The sequence below is a fragment of the Lissotriton vulgaris genome, chromosome 8, assembly GCF_964263255.1.
Source record: "Lissotriton vulgaris chromosome 8, aLisVul1.2, whole genome shotgun sequence".
NCBI classification, from domain to species: domain Eukaryota; kingdom Metazoa; phylum Chordata; class Amphibia; order Caudata; family Salamandridae; genus Lissotriton; species Lissotriton vulgaris.
Window position 1 is genome coordinate 230,100,221 of NC_141696.1, and position 18,999 is coordinate 230,119,219.

The following is an 18,999-nucleotide window of genomic DNA, read 5'->3' on the forward strand; positions in this document are numbered from 1 at the left end:
GTAATCCTTGAGCACTTTGTTTTCCTGGCTTCTCCTTTCCTTTCAGAGAGAGGGGCAGGGTCATCAGCCGCCCAGCAGGAGGTGGAGCCAGCATTGTCGGAATGCACGCACAGCCCTATTCAGACCCAGGTGCTATCCCCTGCCACCACTCAAGATGCAGATGCAGTCATTCAGCCTAGGGCTGACTCAGCCAGCCTCCTAGGGGCTCCCCAGCCCCTGTCACTCTCAAACCAGACAGTCAATTCACAAACAGGCCAAGGCACACAGAAAGGTCAGACAAGAGAACAGCAATTTTCTAAAAGTGCTGTTCTCAAACACAGGATTTAAAAACAACCTTTCCTAAAAGATGTGTTATTAAATTCTGAGTTCAGGGATACCAGACTTTTATGTCCTACCTTGCTCCTATAGGAAGATATGCTGGTAGCCACTGTAGCCAGCATTACCCATGATAGCCTATGGGCAAGGTAGCCTTACAATAGTGAAAAACGAAAGTGGCTGCCTTTCACTACCAGAGCATGTCACCTGCACTAGTACATGCTCTACCTTTCACATACACTGCACCGAGCCAAAGGGGGTCCCTTGGGCCTTCCATAGGGGTGACAATGTGTACAGAAAGGGAAGGGTTAGGCCTGGTCAGTGGGGACACTGACCAGGTGCACATGGCAGTTCACAGACTGCACACAGGCACTGCGGTGGCAGACCTGATCAATCAAACAATCAGAGCATTTGTGGAGCGCACTACACTCCCGCGAGGGTCCAAAGGCGCTGAGGGGAGGGAGGGGGGTGCTGCTACTGCTCAAAGAGCCAGGTCTTGAGGAGTCTTCTGAGGGTGAGTAGGTCTTGGGTCTGCCGGAGGTGGGTGGGGAGGGTGTTCCAGGTCTTGGCGGCGAGGTAGGCGAAAGATCTGCAGCCGAATGTCGTTTGTTGGATGCGGGGGACGGTGGCGAGGGCGAGGCCGGCGGAGCGGAGCTGGAGGGTGGGGGTGTAGAAGCTGAGTCTGCTGTTCAGGTAGGCTGGTCCGGCGTTGTGGAGAGCTTTGTGTGCGTGGGTGAGGAGCTTGAAGGTGATCCTCTTGTCGACAGGAAGCCAGTGTAGGTCTCTCAGGTGGGGGGTGATGTGGTTGCAGCAGGGGGCGTTGAGGGTCAGTCGGGCGGAGGCGTTTTGGATGCGTTGTAGTTGATGCCGGTGTTTGGCTGGAATTCCTACGTAGAGTGCGTTGCCGTAGTCCAGCCTGCTGCTGACGAGGGCCTGTGTCACTGTTCTTCTAGTTTCGGTGGGGATCCACTTGTAGATCCTGCGGAGCATGCGGAGGGTGTTGAAGCAGGAGGAGGAGACGGCACTGACCTGCTTAGACATGGAGAGGGAGGAGTCGAGGATGAATCCTAGGTTGCGTACGTGGTCGGTGGGTGTCGCTGCTGTTCCCAGTGTGGTCGGCCACCATTTTAGGGCTACTCATGTGGGTGGCACAATCAGAGCTGCAGGCCCACTAGTAGCATTTCAATCACAAGCCCTGGCATCCTTAGTGCACTTTACTAGGGACTTCTTGGTAATACAAATATGCCAATCATGGATAACCAATCACAATAACAATTTACACAGGGAGCACTTGCACTTTGACACTGATCAGCAGTGGCAAAGTGCCCAAAGCATCTAAACCAGCAAAAACGAAATCCAGCATAGCGTCAAAAATACGGAAGGTAGAGGCAAAAAGACAGGGGAAACCACGCTAGATGCCAGGTCTAACAGTAATAACAAAGTCTCTTTTGGCGGTTGCAAATTGGTGGGTGACCGTTTAGGGGTTGGCTAACCATTAGCACACCAGGGGCTTTATGAAGTATATATATATATATATATATATTCACTGAAAAACCATAGGTTATAGACCATATATAGTTAGGAATTAGCATTTACAAAACCTAGAAAATTCACTGAAAAAACCATTGGTTATAGACCATATATAGTTAGGGATTAGCATTTACAAAACCTTAATTTACTCGCACAAAACCATTGAAATTCGCATATATAGTTAATTGCTATAACTATATATCGCGCACCCGCAATCCACTGCTGATGATGTCACATATTACATCATTCATGACATGGTCAGTGACTTTTTTAGGTTTTGTAAATGCTAATTCCTAACTATATATGGTCTATAACCTATGTTTTTTTCAGTGAATTTCAATGGTTTTTTAATAGCAAATATCAAAAGCTGTCAAATGTCAAGTACGTGATAGGTAAAAACATTTTCGTGTTTATGCACGTTGATGTGCTTTGAACGCTGCCCCCCCCTCTTTTCTCTTAGTAGTACTCTCTCTTTGCAGATAGTGAAGGGTAGTTAACGCAGGCCTTTGCCCCCGTTGTAATCCGTCGTGCCTGCTTCTCTCTCCATTTGATTGATTGTTATCCAAGCATTTACTGTTTTAGAATTGATTCTCTTTGGTTCATTCTCTATTTACAAACAAGCACAGAGTCGCAATACTCTGTTTAGTCTTTGCAGATAGTGAAAAATCGTTTAAAAAAACAAAAGTAATCAAGCAAAATCAGTAGGCCACTAATGGGATCTCTTTTTGACCTCGCTAAAATAGAAACATTAGGAACAACCCTTCATGAGAAATACGAAACTAGTGAGATAAACTGAGCTCCACACCATGATGGCTGCAAGACAGCTCGGCTCCGCCACCCACCCCGCCCAAAATAACGATAAACTCTATGCAAATATTATAAATATATACAACACACCAGCAAAGTAAAAGGGTAAAACATTTTAATAAATAACTATTTACATAAGTATTTTATACTTTTTGTTGCCTGATCCGGCTAGCTCAATCGATCGAGCATGAAACTCATGCACTCTGATAGCAAGCGTTGCTGCTGATGCTATGCAGTCAAAAACTGGTTTTCAGTTTGTACATTCTTCAAGATTTTTCCATCCAAGGCTGGTTGACAGTTTGTAGAACAATGGCTTCAGATTTTCAACATACGGTGTGGTGGCGTGGACTGGGAGGGGGCGCTTGGCTCCTGCCCCCTCCCCAAGTCGTGTTGCCCTGGTGTGGCCTAAGATCGCCCCCGACATAGGCGGCCGGCTCCCGGGGTCAGTTGCCATTCCACTCGCTTTTGCTACACTGTGCCTCTTCCGCCATTCAGCTGTTTACCGCCCGCTCTTGCGACTACAGCGTCTCGCTCACCATGTAGTTGAGTTGCTCCCGCTCTTGCGATGCAGCGATAGGCGGCTGCCACAGGACTCTCAAAATGGCGGCCGGCTCTTCAGATTTGGGCGTGGTCCACTAAAATGGCTCTGGGACACCTTGGAACTCGGACGCTTGTCTGCTAGGGCTTGGGCCCCATTCTCGAAAGCGTCCCCTCAGCCTTGAAGATTCTACAAAAGTCTTGGGGGCCCCCGACTCCCGCAGGCTTCTGGTGGGGAGCGGCTGCCATGATTACTCGTGGAATGGCAAAGACTGAGCTACGAGATGGTGGTGATCTCATGCTGACGCCAGCTTCAGTCTGAAACATCCAGAAACACTGTAGACTACCAATTCGATCAGTTCCGGTAGCGCCCCAACGTGACCCGGTAGAGAAGAACTTGCCCTCCCCTCTTTGACTGATGGTTCTTGTTGCCTGTCCCTTCTGTTGTCATTTAACAGAACTTTTTAGACTGCTGAAAGGGGTTGTGTTCCGACCGCTGGTTGGTGGAGACATTTTGACTATATTCTGGACCTACGTTGTCGCGTAATGCGTTATATGACACGCCGCGTTAGCGCACCCGGAAGTGCTCCGGTGCGCGAAGCGCAACTTCCCGGAAGCGATCCAGGGCGCGGCGCGCAGCGCGTAACGTAAGCATAACAGGTCATGTGACTTGTTTAATAAAACTTTCATTGGTTCATTTTACTTTTGTTATTCTAATGATGAAAGGCTTGGTCATATGACCTAAAAATTACGCTTTTTATTGCTTTCGAACATTATTTTTTCTTAAACATATATGTTATAATGTTCCAGGCTAATGTACTTTCCCGGAAAATTTAAAACTGTCCTGCAAGTAAAATATATTCCTTTTCCGAGAAAAAGGGCGTTTCTTCATCCCATGACGGAGCCGTTGAGCAAAAGAGGCTCGGCCTGCTGTCTTAGTCGCCGATACGCCTGAATATCAGATTCTTATCGATCACTTTATGTTGCAGGAGTAGAAAACACAACAGCCCTTGACCATTTATCTTTACTGCGTTCCTGCGTATTATACCTTTTATCCGTCATGTAATTGGACTGCTTTATTTCACTTGCCTTTTACTGATTCGAAAACAGTGACTAAAATTAAAAACTTTACCAATGTAAATACTACTACCATGTTTTGTTTTAAAAACCTTTATTATGAAAATGTCAGTATACAAATACGGGCCTATAACCACGTGGGCCGGCCACGGAGCAAACTGTAATCGTATATGATGAGGAGACATTTACACTGTAGAGGAACGTAACGGGCGGACCATTAGGTTGCAAGAACTAAGGTGTCTAACAGTTGCGAAATCGGTGGACGAACATTTTATAATTAAAGTACGACAGGGCCACTTACAATAAAATTATCTAGATATACATTTGCGGGCAAGTACCATGGATGACGTTAATTCGAACTTTCAATAGTACATTAATCAATAACACATCAGAACTTAATATCAATAGGGATGTCCAAATGTTCAATCAGTACTCGTCCCCGCCCGCCATGTGCTTCAAAACTGCATACGTATCTCGTGATATCAAGGTTGGGCAACCAGTACACAACAAGGAAAAAATATTGTTGGCAGCATTTTGAAAGGAAAGATAAACAGCCGTTCTCCTAGTGAGTCTCACATTGTTACATTTAGGAAGAATGTTGAAGAGTAGTATGTTGACAATCTGAAGCCATTGTTCTACAAACTCTCAACCAGCCTTGGATGGAAAAATCCTGACGAATGTACAAACTGAAAACCAGTTTTTGTCTGTATAGCATCAGCAGCAACGCTTGAGTCAGCTTTGTGTGAAGCCGCCATTTTGATTCAATCAATAGCGTCCCCCTGCACACATTCAGGGACCTGGTCGTGTCTTCAGGTCAAACGGATTGTGGGACAAGATGCAGAAAGGAAAAGGAAAAAAGTTCCGCCGGACCCCGGGAGCCGGCCGCCTATGTCATGGGCGATCTTTGGCCACACCAGGGCAATAGTGAAGCTGCAGCAGGTGCAAATAAGCTTCAGACAGTGTTACAAGCGCTGCTCAGAACTCTCAACTATAACACCACCTCGGTGCCATCCGGATCTTGGCGCCTTGTGCTGGTTCCGGCCTATACACACATCGGTCCGCTACTGACACCACCTCACAGGCCAACGGGGCACCCCACGCCGACTTTCGGCGCAGCATTGTAGGATGGCCACACCAGTGCGGCAACTTGCTGGACACCACCTCGGTGCCATCCAGATCTCGGCGCGTTGTGCTGCCTTCGGCCTACTGTAGCCGCAAGTGCGGGCGCAACTCAGCTGGATAGCGAGTGAAACACCAAGGGGCGCCCCACTGCAGCCGAGAAGCCTCCATCTTGGGGGCGACGCACAGCATCACATTGCTTTCCAATGCAGTCAGATCCTCAAACAGCCCCCACTGACTGACGCGACCTCACAGGCCAACGGGGCGCCCCACGCCGACTTTCGGCGCAGCATTGTAGGATGGCCACACCAGTACGGCAACTTGCTGGACACCACCTCGGTGCCATCCGGATCTTGGCGCGTTGTGCTGCCTTCGGCCTATTCGCACATCGGTCCGCTACTGACGACGCCTCACGTGCCAACGGATTTTCTACGCTTTTTATAGACCTATGCCGCATAACAGGTCATGTGACTTGTTTATAAAACTTTTCATTGGTTCATTTTACTTTTGGTTTCCTAATGATGGAAGGCTTGATCATATGACCTAAAAATAACACTTTTCATTGGATTAAAACATTTTTTTTTCCCAAACGATGAAAGCCCCACCTTCTTTCTGGATGTTTCAGACTGAAGCTGGCGTCAGCATGAGAGCACCACCATCTCGTGTCTCCGTCGTGGTCATTCCGCGAGCAATCATGGCAGCCGCTCCCCACCGGAAGCCTGCAGGAGTTGGGGGCCCCCAAGACTTTTGTAGAATCTTCAAGGCTGAGGGGACGCTTTCGAGAATGGGGTCCAAGACCTAGCAGACAAGCGTCCGAGTTCCAAGGTGTCCCAGGGCCATTTTAGTGGACCAGGCCCAAAAAGGAAAGAGCCTGCCGCCATTTTGAGAGTCCTGTGGCAGCCGCCTATCGCTGAACCGCAAGAGTGGGCGCAACTCAGCTGAATGGCGGATTTTGGCACAATGTACCAAAAGCGGGCGGAATGGCAACTGAAACGGTAAAGGGGCGCCCCACTACAGCAGACGAGCCTCCACCTGGGGAGGCCCGTTCACGCCGCCTCCCCCCCCCCCCGGGGCGCCCCACGCCGTTTTTCCGAGCAGCATTGTAGGATACCAAAACCAGTGCGGCAGTTTACTGGACATCACCTGGGTGCCATCCACATCTCAGCGCGTTCTGCTGCCTTGGGACTATTCGCACAACAGACCGCTACTGACGAGGCCTCCCCCCGCACCCCCCGGGACGCCCCACGCCGTTTTTCGGAGCTGCATTGTAGGATACCAAAAACCAGTGCGGCACCCAGGTAACATCACCTGGGTGCCGTCCAGAACTCAGCACGTTGTGCTGCCTTGGGACTATTCGCACAAAACACAGCTACTGACCATTGTTGCTGCTTTTTTCAAAAAAATGTTTAAATGTATTTACTGTTTTTGTTGCGTTGTATATATTCATAAGTTATTAAAGTTTTATAATCCTACTACTTTGTTGGAGTGCTATATATTTTTAATGTGACACATAATTGTTAAAACTTTGATGTACAAAGAGACATCCCTGGAATCTTCCGCTTCAGACTCGGTCCCACACACCCTTACAGTGAGAATCCCCTCCCCAATCACAATACAGGATCGTTATCAGATAGTAGGAACGCGTGTGGTGTGACGGATCTCATGAGGTGGGGGCCTTGATCTACTGTAACTCCTTTGAACAGGGGTGATTCTTTACAGTTGGGGCCATAAACTATATCCGCAGGGCTAGGTGATAGCCTGGAACCGGCCTGGACAATCAGACACAGAGGAAGAGGAGTGTCAGAGGGTGCGGTAGTGAATAGGGTGAAAGGGAGGTGTCGGGCGGGCACAGGGTGTGATACTCAGGGAAGAGCAGCGCAGATGGGGGGAGGTTTATGGCCCATGCATGAAAGAGAGAGCGGGGGTGACCAGTGCATGGGGGAGATGCTTGCGAAGGTGGGGAGCCATGCTGAGGATCGGCGGCGTGCAGAGAGTGGGTCTGGTCAAGGCATCTAAAATGGCTGCCGTGCTCAACAAAAGTGTGGCATTGCAAAAAAGGCAAGATGGCGCAGACAATATTCATCAATAAGGATTAATTTATAACAATTATTTTTAACAAAATATTTGCTCGCAGTGACAAAATGGCGGTCAACAGTTCCTGATTTCCTTCAAATCGAACGTAAACAGACATCACGCAGCAAAAAAAAAAAAACTTTCACACACAGCCGCTGGAAGACATGTATCAACATATATGAGCCTCCTCAGCCACCCTCAGAAAACATAAGGGGTCAGGATAAGTCTCCCGTACCCCCTTATACCCTGTAATTTAATTAAACCGAAACACAAAATGGCGAATTCCCGTTTCGCTACCAGTTTGCGGCCCGGTTCGCGAACCGGGAAACGCTTCTACCGTGAAAAATCAATTTTTTTTTTATTTTCCCCACGGGACCCTTTAATAACCCCAACATCATTCCTAGGGGGTCAAGAGGGGTCTACCTTGCCCCCTTTCATTAAATTCCCCCTTCGTTTTTCTCCTCCTCTTGTCTCTCGATCCTACTGAGAGACAAGATGGCGGCCGCTCCGGACTGTTTAGAATGTTGACAGACACCGGAGAGCCAATCAGCTTCGCTTCGCAAAGCTCCGTTACGCGAAAAGTACGCGATCTGGAGCGCTATCTGGGACGCTGTCACAGATATATAAATTTTTTTAAACGTTAATTTCTCAAAATCCACTGGAGCACATATATTGAGACCCAGCAAAGGCACATCGGGCTAACAGTCCCTACAATTTTGCCAAGTTTCGTGTAAATCCATTCAGCCGTTCGAGCTAAAAGTGAGGCCAAACGCCCTATGGAAAAATGAATGGGAAAAACGCGTTTTGGGACCCCCCTTTTTCTCGGCCCCCCCTTGACGAACCCCCCCAAATTTTCAGGGGCAGCTCAGAAACAAAATGTGCCATTTTCCTGAAAATTTCAGCCGATTCCGTCCACAAACGCCAAAGTTATTAGACATAGAATTTTCAAAAGTCCCATAGGAAAAAAATCCTAACTATATATACCTACTGGCGACTGCCAGTAGGTAATATATATATATATATATATATATATATATATATATATATATATATATATATATATATATATATATATAACACACTTTCCCTGGATGTGCCTTTCAAAAGGTGCACTGAGTGCAAACAGGGAAAGGGCACTCTATTATGTAGAATGCACAGGACCAGAGCAGCCACGAACTCGCTCAGCCCAGGGGTAAGTGCATTCCAGTAAAATACGGAGCTGCTGCTTCAAAGTCGCTCCAGGTTTCACAGTTCAGGTAGCATGCTGCCTGCATTTTCAAGAGGGAAGAGACATCCCCTTGCAGGTGGAGCCCATGGGATCCCTTTTCTCCCCAGAGGGCTGCCTTTAGGCGGAGGAATGAAAGTGCCATTGTGGCGCACTTTCAGTCTGCCTCCAAAAGGCATGTTTCCCTTTGCTCCTGCATGCATAATACGGGACAGGCACAGAGGCCAAGTGATTTCCTCATTTGCATACCGTTATGTCCCCATGCAAATGAGGGAACACCCTCTCATGATAACACTGGTGCTACATGTGTAATAGCGATATCAGTATTACAGTGGGAGACTTATAACATCTAAAATAGCCTGGTGAATAGCACCACCAATGCAGCATCCCATCTATGCCACGTCTGGCAAGGTCTGATACCTTGGAGTTGGAGTGGAGTTGGGCTGCATAATCTTCACATCTATCTTCATCCCCCGTTACTAAGTAAACCCAACCTACGTCACTTATGTTCATAAGGAGGCACCTAGCGACAAGCTCCTTCTCTATTGTAGGATGAATCCTCTTGTTATGGGTGTGGGAGGCAGTCCAGTCCTTTGCTCAGGGTGACATCCCAGTTCACCACAACTCTGCATGTCTAGAATATTACCATTGGAGTTTATTGTATTCAAACATTCTCCTAATGGAAAGCCTTCTGTCACATTAGGATTTTTCTGTGTTCTGCTTCCACAAGACCGGGGCTCTTCTTCCATATGTCTATCCAGTTACAGGTAGCTCAAGGCGGGGAGGAGGCTAAAGAATTTTGCCTTGCCACCTCTGATCACTTCAAATTTTGTGGGAAAAAATCAACCTATATTTTCTCCATTAATTGTCTTTAAATGTATACTTTACTGTTGCATATCGATGGAAATACTTGGAATGTTGACCTCCAATGACTGATCCTCATGGTGCTGGTCCTTGTCCACTGCAGAATAGCATCTTTGTCATAGTAATTCAATACTATTGCTTTAACAGTTGTGGCAGTACCCTAGGCTTCAGTGCTAGGCCTAATGGCCTGTGCATCCATTCTATTGAGAAAAGGTTAGAGAGTCACATAGGTTTCCGAATCTGAAGGAGCCATCTTTTCCAGGGAGACGTCGACAGATGTCCCCACAGTCAGTTCCGGAAATCCAAAGAACCGCAGGTTATTGCAGGGTTGTCTACTGTTGTGATCCTCATCTCTTACTTCATACAGTCTTGAGGCTTCTTGCAGCTTGATGATCATTGTATGCATATCATTTACATTGCATGTACTGGTCTCCACATTGTCTTGTCTTCAATTGCCTTTGTTCTCTGATCCACTTTCCTGAAATCCACTCGAATCAAGGCCATCTAAACAGATGCTGTGTTGATTTTGAGTTGAAGTGCCCTATGTGAGATTCTTGCGGCTTTAAGGAGGTCTGCTGACGTTGTTTCAAGCATGGCCTCAGGTTCTTGCAGCGGAGGCTGAAGGTCAGAATGTCCAGGCCTGGACATGGTTGTATATAGCATGGTTTTATTTGCCGGTGCCATTTTGTTTGACTTCTTTCACTATGGTTGCAAGTGTGGTACAAGCTTAAAGACATTGGTTAGTATACGACCCAGGTTGGCTTGCAGTTGTGCCATATGTGGCTGGAGCGGACAAATGCCAGAAAGGGCACATCCCATCTTTCCCCAAGACAGTGCCAGGAAAAGTCAGGAAGTCACCTACCTAGGTCAGAGGTGTATGGTTATCATTGCAGGACACCATGGGCCTTATTCTGCAACCTTCCATGGTTCCTACTGGGCAAAACCTTGTAAGGCAATATGTGCACTGTCTTACAGGGGTTTCCCCAACTTGGAAAGACCTCACGATGTCTCCTAGCTCCCAGGGCCCAATTTAAGGAGTTGTAACCTCCTGTTAGACTCCAACACTTTCTGCATTTGTTTGTTTGATGTGTAGAGTGCTCTGGCTTTGACCCTGAGGGAGGAAGGCAACAGTAACCAACCCCAGAACCGCAGGCATCAGGCCCTCATGGCCCTCTGTGAGAGTCCTTTTAAATGTGTCCTCAACTCAGGGCAGAGCACCTTCCAATACTGACACCTCCTCCTATTGATAAGGTCCTTAAAAGAACGCTCCTGCCGCCCAGATGCTCTCAAGCTGTCCGTACGAGGACCACACTCCAGCCAGCATCTTTCTCTCCTGGGAAGGTTTCGCTCCAGTTATCAGCCTCCGTAGTGGATCTTGCAGTGTCCAGACCATCCATGGAAGAGCCACTCCGCTTCTCCAGCAACACTCCCATCTCCACAACCAAAGATACAAAGGAAGGCTACAGCTGCTCTCCAGCACACACCTTGGCCAGGAGCTTCTCAAGACCTCTCATCTTACACCACCAGCCGCCATGATTGAACTGCATAGGTCGGTGGAATCCAAGCGTCCACAACTTTTTCACTGCCTTTCAGACCTCATCCTGATCTCTAGTCAGCACAGTTCTGTGGCAATTGTCCATCTGAGTGACAAGATTCGAGGCGGTTCACCGGTTGCAGTATACTTTCTGGCTTACTGGGGGGATGAGTGGAGCTGGCTGATTTTATATATGCATCGCCATCTTGCCAGCCACACCCCTCCATTTGAAAAGTAAGGTTCTGCCATCTGATCAGGAAAGTGGGTGGAAAGGAAATGTGAATGGTGGTTGAACAGACCAATGTAGGAAGAGGGCTGACACAAAGCACTGCTCAGTATGTCCGTTGTATTCATCCATTTTTTATTACATAAGACTGCAGACAGCTGAAGCTGTCTCTAACTCAGACCTAAAAAAAGGGGAAAAGATGGCGATGCCCAAATGAAAGATGCTAATCGTTATCCCTAAATGTAATATGTGCACGGTCGGAAGGAAGTAAAAGTCATTTAAAATGCTGTGCAGAGGGTCACCTGTGCTTTAAAGAGAAGGATTCGCAGACACTTTATTTACATAACTAATATTATATAATAAACTAAAACAAAGTAGGCAACAACAAAATCAGGATGTGCCCATAATGTGAAATGTGTGACGCCTTTGCAATAATTGAAACAGTGCTATTAGACGAGTAATGTTTGAAGTGCGTGTTGTGTTGGTAAGGTGCTCTGAGCAAATGAAAGGAAAATCTAATTGCAAAATATGGTTATTCCATGTGAGAGCTTTTTTGTGTGCAAATGAAATATGGATGGATATAAAAATATATTTGACATGGTATGTATTTTTTTCTAGGTGAGTGAACATGTGTGCATTAGAATTAATAATTAATTATAACAAGCCACAGTCTAATGGCGGAAAACATAAGTTTGCAGGGCAGGATTCCTTGCTTGACATGGGCCACTTCTGGGAGGTGGATGTACACATGTTGCACCATCTAATCTCATCCTTAAGAAAGTCACATGCAATTGACCAACAAGAACAGTAATAAAAGTGTCATCCTTTTCTATTCTAGTGACTCTTATATATGCCAGTATGTTTTGTGTCGGTCGTTGTTAATGGCAATGGATAGGGAATGAATATGTGATAATGTGTCACTGAAGTGAAAGACAGTGTAAGGGCCGCCTATGGCAAACCATGGTTCTGTTCCATTTTATCGATTGAGATTACAGTAAGGTGCATGCCGGGTAACCCACTTTCTCTCGCCATTTCACCTTTGGGAAGGGTGGGTTACTCGGGGTGCTTTGGAGAGAAATGTTTGCACTTCGAGACCTCTCTTATCAAGAACTCTACCATCATTTTAACCCTGACTGGATTTTGCTGGTTTAGAACTTTCCCTTGATGTTACATTCTTTTTTGTTATAATTTATTTGTGAGCCCTACAAAGTGGCATGTTTATGTCGAATTTTCCAGAACATGCTACTCAGGTTTTAGTGACTGAGGGCTAATTTATCAAAGGATTGCGCCGCTTTTCCACCACGTAATGTGGTGCAAACGCGACGCAACCCTTAAGTACAATTTATCAAGCCGCACAAGACCTCCTTGCGTGGCCCTGAGTGGTTTGACAAATTCAGAGTAATGCAATGCTGCGCTATTCGCTGCGTTGCATTACTCTGTCCCAGGGAGGACTTCCATGCGTGGTGCGTGGATGTTCCCATGCAATACCCATGGATTTTGACAAATTCCCAGATTTACCATAAGTGGTAGAACTGGGAATGTGCCAAAACTGCTATGCCTCCCTAGGTGAGGCGTAACGAGGAGAAATATGTTAATTTTTCTCTTCATGCTTTTCTCTTTCTATGTGTGTGGCATTCTGCAGGACACATAAAAAGAGGAAAATGTATCAGGGGATTGTTTTTGTGCAGGAAGGTTCCCCTTCCTGCACAAAAACCATCTTTCTTAGGATTAGTCTCTAACATAAAATTGGACTGCCGTTGACACTCTGGCACTATTTTGTGCTTAAAGTAACATTTGCACTGTACTACACCTACTTAAAGGTATGTAGTGCAATTGTCACATTAAAGTTGGCCATAGTTAATGTAGTCCTGAGTTTGAATGATTTTAGCTAACATGAACTGACCTTTGGTTACTGTGTATTTTTCTCTTGCTCTCATTTAAGGCAATATAGGGCATTCAACTCTAAATGCCAACCTTGAAATGTATTCTCTTGTTTAAAGTTTCTGTGTTAATCTTTATCTACGTGCATTTCACTGAGAGCAGAATAATGAATCTCCACACATGCACAGAGGATAGGCTGACTGCGACGTATCATCCTACTATGAGATATCTCTTGAAGGCCGTGCAGAAAAGACTTTCATTGTGTGATGGCTGGGACGAGTGCTAATCCCTTAACAAGATTATGAAATAATAAATCCTCATTGGGTTTCCCTCCATGAGAATCGTAGGGATTATTGCTTACTGTCAAAAATGTACTTCAATTGTTCATTACTGAGCTTGTTAGATTCAGAAGTCCCTTTCCAATCTTGTGAGACTAGACCCTACTCTACTCCTGCAGAAAGAGTTAAACTCCAGAGCAAATTTATTCTTACTTACCTGACTCAATTTTTATTAAGATTCTGCCTGTTTGACTTCTCTGACAAACTTTCCCAATTGCTTATACCATAGCATATTAGGGAATCTGCCTTTCAAGGGAACCTCATTTTTTCATCTTTGCTCTATGATAATTCTTACCGTTTTGCTTTGTATTTGTTGAATTTGAATAGATTTGAATCATATAATTGAGATCTTCATGTAACCAACCATTTATGTTTGACAATCTTAAATGATATGAGTTTGTAACTTTGCTAAACTGATAATGAACCTTCATGGTTTGAACATCTACACTCTGTCATACTTGTGGGGCCTAATGCGATTAACTATTAGTGATGTATTGTTGATTTGTTGTTGTTACTCCTCATGCCAGACTAAAGGTCCATCTGTTTGAGTGCAGCTTGTACTTGATTTTGCACCGATGATCTGCACCATGCAATTCCTAACCCACTGCAACAATTCCATTAAGGTGGATCACTGGAGGCCATGCCAGTGCATGCTCTGAGGAGTGAACCCAAAAAGTAACATAGGCCCAACCCCAGTAGTGCACTGTAAAGCAACCATGGTATATTTACTCTGTGCTGTGCCGAGGCACCCGATATATACACGTTGTGCTGAGTTGCTCGTTGGGGGCTTGTCACCCAACATCTGTCAATACCACTGCCAGAGGCATAGATATATCCTATTTACATAGTAAAACGCATGTGTTTACCACGCATGCGTTAGAAGGAAAATTCCATTACCACACACAGCCTTTACTACACATTTTTTCAAAACGAATATGCCTTTACCACACATGCCTTTACAATGAATTTTGTTGTAAAAGCATTAATGTTAAAGGCTTTTGCGTGGTAAAAGTTTTGCGATCCTCCCGGCCCTCAGCCCTTGTAAATAATACCTGTCTCGTGCCCTGAGCCATAAAAGCAGACCCCTTCGCGACCCCCCCTTTTGCTGCCAGGCATTCTGAAAAATACCCCTCCCCTGAGCCTTAAAAGCGGACCCCCGCGTTACCCCGCCAAATCCTCAATCCTTGTAAAAACTACCCCTCCCCTCAGCCCTACAAGAGGACCCCTGCATGTACTCCCCAACCCCAAGCTCTTCTAAATTAATACCCCTCCCCTGTCCTGAGCCCTAAAAGCAGACCCCTGTGCGACCACGCCCCTCTGGGCCTTCAGCACTTAAAAAAAATATCAACCCCAGCCCAAAGTCCCCCCGACCCAGGCCCAATCCCAACTACCTCACCATGATGACGAGGCAGCTCTTATGAGGCGCGGCGCACATCGTAAAGGGTAAGCGCACGAGTCTCTCCGTTTCCTCTAATGATGCTGATAGCCTTCATCACCCTTACAACAAATATGCCCTTTCCACCACTACCACACAAATACCTTTACCATACATTCCTTTACCACATAATTCGTTGTAAAGGTTATGCATGGTAACGATGCACGCATTATAACACATGCCTTGTAAAGGCTATGCGTGGCAACAGCTGCATTGTAATGGCTGTTTCTCAATTCATCACGCATCTTAAATGCTTAGCGCGTAACTATGATAACAATAAGTTCACGACTGAGGATGCCCGCCGCTTACCAGTCATAGAGGGCTGCCAATCAGAATCACTTCATCGATGCCTCCTGAATAAAAGCTAGTCTTTGGATGAAATTGAAGAAATTACCAGAGTCAATGATCAAGTAGAAGAACATGCAAAGAGAATGGAGGCGGGAAAGGCAAAAAAAGAGAACAGGTACTCCGACTTCAAACTCGCCTGAAAGAATGACAACCTTCTCAGTGTTGGCAGGCTCCCAAACTCAAAGATTGCCATCGCAGTCCTAAACACAGCGAAAACAGAAGAGAGCAACAGCTAGAATGCTATTGATGTGGTCAAGAGTACCCAGACAGTGGATCATACCCTGCCATGGGTCAAAAATGTTGGCACTTTGGGAAAGAAAATCCCTTTGAGAAAGTGTGTAGGGCATTACAACAAGACATATGGAAACAATTGAAAGACTCCAGACCTCAACATCATGCAAAGGCAATATGTGATCCATCAGCTATTCACAGTCGGGCATATTGTCTCATGCCACCTACAGGTCTCAATGCATCATGTTCTGTGACTCGAGATCTCTCACGACTACCTCTCAGGACAGAGATGAATACATTTGCATGGTTGCTGATCATGACAGGTTATATATAAATATTCGAGATTACACATACATATGGGGAAACATTCGGCCAAATTCGTATTAGACAGTGGGGTATCTCTTAACTACATCTCTGCCACGGAATACAACATGATAAACCTGAAGCCCGAGCTACAAAAAGCTGCTGTACGAGTGTATGTCCGGATGTCCAAAAAGCCACTGCCATGCCTAGGACAGTTTTGACGACTCTAACATACAAGGAGAAAACCATAGAAGCTGAAATTCACGGAATGGATGGACCTGAAGCAGCAGACTGCTCACTTAGCCTAGCCACTGCAGATTAACTGAAATTAGTGGAAATACTATACAGAGTTCACAACCCGGTACATGCAGAACACTCTGCAGAATACAGACTAGTCTGGGGTTCGAGCAACTGGTTTGCTCTACAACCCATTTTGTCGGTCACACCCTGGATGGCATTTTCACTAATCACAATGACTTAGGGATTGAGGCAGTTCAACCCCTCAGCAGGGTGGACCACTGGCTGATTAGATTTAAAGTCTCCTTCCCCCTCCCCATCAAGGTGAATGTGGGCCCCTCGCTAGGTACCTATGCTGCAGAAGACTGAATAAGATCACAGCCGCAAATTTGGGAGGCCGCCTTGGCTTTGGTTTCTTTTGGGAGGCATATCACTCCCCCTCCTACAGCAGAGGGCTTTCGTGACTGGATCAACAAGGCCCTAGACATTGCTGCCCCTTTCAAAAACTGCGCTATTAAAAGGACAAAACCTTCTGCCCCATGGTTTTCGGAAGAGCTCATGTCGTTGAGGCATGAATGCCGCAGACTAGAACGCAAATGGCGTGGAGACCCTTGCCTCAGGGAAAAAGCCAAGCAGAAATTTCTTCTGCAGAAATATAAACCCACCATCTTTCAGGCTAAATCCCGCTTCTTAACCAAAAAGATTCTATTGGCAGACAATTCCTCCAGCATGTCTTTTAAAGTAATAAAGGAGATTTTTGAGCCACAGAGGCAACAGCCAATGCACCCCTCCCAAGATTTCTGTGACAAAGTAGCAATCTACTTTCAGGACAAAGTCCTTAAGATCTTCCACGAGTTTACCCCCACTGAAGATGACGATTCTGTCAGGGGGGAAGCCCTGGAGGATGGTGTTGAACTGACTTCTGGGGAACTCTTACAGGCTGCCGGGAAGAATGTCTTCCTTTTTTCCACACATTTTTGTTCAACAAACTAAAGAACTTCTACTTGGCCTAAAATCCGGGGCTCCCTCGTACCCCTGTATGCCCTCTATGCTTAATCTGGCACCTGATTTAGTAGCCAACTTTCTGTGCAAGGTATTCAATGAAATACTCTTATCCGGTGCCTACCCGGCTATTTGGAAGGAAGCCATAGTCTCTCCGCTCCTCAAGAAACCCAACGCCGACGCCTCAGAACTGAAAAATGTCCAACCTATTTCCGTTCTCCCCGCTCCTGTCAAAATCTTGGGGAAATTCATCAACATCGAACTGATGAAATACACTGAATCCCAGGAAATCTTAGATCACTCCCAGAACGCGTTCCGCGCCGGCCACAGCACAGAGTCTGCCCTTATCGCGGCTACTGATTGTATTCGGTTGCAGGTTGATCAGGGTGGCTCGGCAGTGTTGATCATGCTTGACCTGTCAGCAGCATTTGACACTGTCTCCCCAGTGCGCATGGTTCAGCGCCTGCGGAAAGTGGGGATTATGAGAAAGGCCCTGCAGCTTCTTCACTCTTTTATGCCAGGTAGAACGCATATCGTTAGCTGTGGAGGTTTCAAAACTAAGGTTTTCGGCCTTCGTTGTGGGGTCCCTCAGGGATCCTCACTGAGCCCTACCCTTTTTAACCTCTATATGACCCCTCTGGCCAAGCTGATGAGATACTACGGAACCCTGGTGCTCACATACGTGGATGAGACACAAATCATTGTTTCCATCTCGAATGATTTGCAATCAGTCGCATGGAAGTTTAATCAGTGTATGTCAAGCATTATTTGATGAATGAAGGGCAATTCATTAAAGATCAATGCAAACAAGACCGAGGTGCTTGTATTCGGCTCTCAGAATTCTATCTGGTCTAATGTTTGGTGGTCTGCAGACTGCGGCCCTCTTCCTGTCCCGGTAAGGGCAGCGAAAAATCTAAGGGTCATTTTTGAGGAGGGTTTAACCTTTGATGCCCAAGTCAGCCACACAGCCAGCACTTGTTTCTATATTCTAAGAACTCTTAGAAAGGTGCTGCTGTATATTCCATCTGAATTGCACCGGCCCACCATCATTGCACTGATCCCCTCCCGTCTTGACTACTGCAATGCCCTGTACCTTAACATCAATGCGGTATCACTGATAAGCTCCAACTGGTACAGAACGCAGCGGCAAGACTGATCCTTAACATTCCTAAACCAACAGTTGATGGACAGAATGCAGAACAATATCATACACTCACCCCAGTACAGAGATCTGGGCCTAAATCCATCGTTTTTTTGCACTCCACACCACCCCAGTTCAGACATGGCCATATGCAAATCAGCCTTGACCCTGTGCCTCATGGGAACAGTCCAGCCCGAACTGCCAAGCCATGTCTTTACTGGACCGGAATCAAGCATCCTAGGACCGGTTTCTGGCTATCAGCCGTCTTCAGCCAGGATAGCTTGACTCCAGTGGTGTGGAGAGCATGGGACCCACGGCTGAGCATACCCATCCCACTCGGGGCAACAAATGCAAAACCAACAGTTGATGGACAGAATGCAGAACAATGTCATACATTCCTAAACATCAGCCCACCAGGGAGGGGACTCGAACCTTGCACTGGCTCCCCATCAGGAAGCGCATTTCCTTCAAGATCCTGAGCACGGTATACAAGGTTATACATAGTAAAGGGTCGCCTCAGCTGAAAACCATGTTTTAATGGTACACTCCTGGGAGGACCTTGAGACCATCCACTCAGAAACAACTGTTCTCTCCCAGATTTCGCAGGTCCAGATAGGGCGGCCGCCCCTTTTCTGTAGCCGCCACCAATCTTTGGAACTCGTTGCCCCCCTTCATTTCAAATGCAGATTCCCTCTTCAGAAAACTTCTGAAAACATGGCTATTTTCTTCTTAATTGGCTCTTCTCTTTGCTTTCGTCTGCTCAGCTACTTGACACC